Source organism: Suncus etruscus, chromosome 2 (assembly GCF_024139225.1).
Source record: "Suncus etruscus isolate mSunEtr1 chromosome 2, mSunEtr1.pri.cur, whole genome shotgun sequence".
In the NCBI taxonomy this organism is placed as follows: Eukaryota; Metazoa; Chordata; class Mammalia; order Eulipotyphla; family Soricidae; genus Suncus; species Suncus etruscus.
The window spans coordinates 111,972,944-111,975,942 of record NC_064849.1 but is presented as its reverse complement, the minus strand read 5'-3'; the positions used below and the strand labels follow the sequence as shown (position 1 = coordinate 111,975,942).

At 43.4% G+C, this 2,999-nt stretch overlaps 1 non-coding gene across 1 annotated transcript; it reads right to left on the bottom strand.

Annotated features, from left to right (window-relative positions):
- Window positions 1-229: 229 nt before the first annotated feature.
- Window positions 230-338, bottom strand: LOC126002376 (U6 spliceosomal RNA). Its single transcript, XR_007493100.1, has one exon. It is a non-coding gene; the product is annotated as a U6 spliceosomal RNA (small nuclear RNA).
- Between the last annotated feature and the right edge of the window lie 2,661 nt (window positions 339-2,999).

Here is a 2,999-nt window from a genome sequence, read left to right as displayed (position 1 = left end):
AGTGAGGTGTCATGCCCTGTGTCCCTTCGAGGATGACTGCCTCTGTGTGCGGACAAGGATGCAGGGATATAGTGATGTCAGGAAGGGACACTGAGCTTCACCCACTGACACGGTCCAAATGACCTTAGGGCCAGTGCATGGGGAACAGAGAGCTTGGGTCACCTTTGAGCTCTGCCCTCTAGGGAAAACCTTAGTAGCTATGGTATCTGTAGATTTCATAAACTGTTCGAAGATTTTATTCAAAGGAGATCGATCATTTTGCTTGTCATCCTTGCACAGGGGCCACGCTAATCTTCTCTGTATCATTCCTGTGCTGCCGAAGCGAGCACAGAAGATGGATTATTTTGATAGGAATTTACAATCTTTAGTCCTGTGACCAACCCTTGTGGTTCCTACCCACTTAACTGTCTTGAATGATTCAAGGAATAGGGCTGGAGAGATAACACAGTCATAGGGCATTTGCCTTGCATGCAGCCGAACCAGGAATGATTCAAGGGATCCTTTGAGAACTCTGGACTCCGAAGGCCCTTTGAAGTGAAGGGATGGCCCAGACCATGAGTTTCACCATGTTTGAAAATTATTTCTTTTATACTGCAGGCCCCACTGTGATCATTGATGCTGCTGGATAGAACGGAACCACTGGTGCAGCAACCCCTGCCTCAATCAAAGATGATGACATGTTCTCTGATGCCTTTGGACCAAACAAAAACATCAATACCTCTGGATACAACAAGTTCGCTGATGCCTTTGAACCAAACAGGAACATTTATGCTGCTGGAACCACTGAGATCACCCGTAGCCACTGTCAACTACAGCTGCTGAGGTGACCACCTCTGTGGCTGGTAGTCTCAAACTGCGCCACATCCTGGTGGTTGTCTGAGCTCACAAAAAGAACATTTTCTACCAAGCTAGCCTCTGTGGAGGACAAGGAAGAGTGTTAGACTTTGGTTATACATGTGGGGCCCCTGACTCATGTTTTTTTTTTTTTTTTGCAACTGACAATTTTTTTATTTTTGTATCTTTTTTATTTATTATTTAGATAAGTAATAGGATCATCATTTATTTATTTATTTTTAATTATAAGTTAATGTTTTACAGTCCCTATCCTTTGAAGTCCTGTCATCTGTTTGCAGATCAGAATCTGTGCCCAGGAATGGTGTAGAAAGAGAAACTTGGGCCTCAGAGTCCATGATATATATGGGAGTCTGGACTCGAGCATCAGTGAGAGATTGTGGCTATAGCCTATCAGTGAGAGGTTTTGGCTATAGCCTTAGTTATTCCATTTTTGATGCCTTTTTGGGATGCTTTTTGTGGCTTTTAAAATAGATTTTGGATGGGGCCAGAGAGGTGGCACAAGAGGTAGGGCATTTGCCTTGCACACTGGCTAACCTAGGATGGACCGCGGTTAGATCCCCTTGTATCCCATATGATCCCTCAAACCAGGTGCAATTTCTTGAGTACATAGTCAGGAGTAAGCGTGAGCATCAACGGGTTTGGCCCAGAAACAACAACAGCAGCAGCAACAACAACAACAACAAAAAGGCTTTGGTATTTCATGCAGTACCCAGGAGCTTGGGTTGGGGGCACTCCCAGAGATTCTCAGTCACTAGAGCAAGCAGTCTAGTGTGAGGGCCTGAGGATGGCTGCTCATTGCAACAAGACATCACACTAACATACTTGGGATCTTAATGGTTACCAGAAAATACTGAAGGGGCTCTGTGGTTCCGGTGATTGGACATCACCCTGACTTTGTACTACTTGATTTTGTACTTATCATCCTGATTTTGATTTGCATTTCTCAATTCAATCTTATTTCTATATTATTGTATTTGGGGGAAGTGGTGTTCAGAGATTACAACTGATTCAGTGATTTGGAACTCCTCCTCTTGGTTCTTTGTGTTTCTGGGGATTGACATGGGAGGGTTGTAAGCAAACTGTGCGCTAGTCCTTGGAGCTTTTTTAGAGGGGTGGGGAGATCACACCTGGTGGCTCTCAGGGGTTACTCCTGACTCTACAGTCAGAAATTGCTCCTGGTAGGCTCGATAAAGAACATTGAATGCAGGAAATCAAACCTGGGTTTGTCCTGGGTAGGCCTGTTGCAAGGTAAATGCCTTCCCTACTGCTGCGCTATCACCCCCAGTCCTTGGAGCTATGTCCTTAGTCCCTACTTTCATTTTTAAAAATTTATACATTTTGGGCTAGAGCGATAGTGCAGCGGTAGGGCGTTTGCCTTGCATGCTGCTAATCCAGGTGGGACTTTGGTTTGATCCCCGGCATCCCATATGGTCTCCCAAGCCAGGAGCAATTTCTGAGCACATAGCTAGGAGTAAGCCCTGAGAGTCACTGGGTGTGACCCCAAAACCAAAAAACCAAAAAAATCATTTTTATTACACTTTAACATAATTTTATGGTGTCAGGGAAATCTTGAACCATTTTATTATTAATGAATGATTTATTCTCTTTTTCTACATCATACAAAATATTGTCTAAATATTTTGTTTCTCATCCAAGGTTTTTTATAACAACACCTGGAAGTAATTCTCTACCAGGGAAGACCCTAACCACCGCTCTGACATGGACCTGCTCAAAAGAGACTTCCCTTAACACTAAGAAGACTTGACAACAACAACGACCTGCTTACAGGACAGGGTTCTCTGCATTGCCCTTTAATTGTGAGGTGAAACGAGGAAAGTTGGTAAGAAGCAGATTGTCAGTCTGAGAATCAAGTAAGTTCCAGATGTAGTAATCAATGAAGAAGACACAAGGGGTAAAATCTAATAGACCTGGGTTAGGGCAAACTGAATTTCAGTGAAGTTCTTTGTCAAGAATGGGAGGGCATAGAGCTACAGTGTACTCCGTTTGGTTGGACTGCCTTAGGGAAAGAAGAAACTTGGTCTTAAAAATGAGTATTTCAAAAAAAATGAGTATTTCAGAGGCTTCAACTATAGCTACTTTCCCTCTTTTATTTGAGTGTGGTGGAGGCATCAGGCATGTATCAT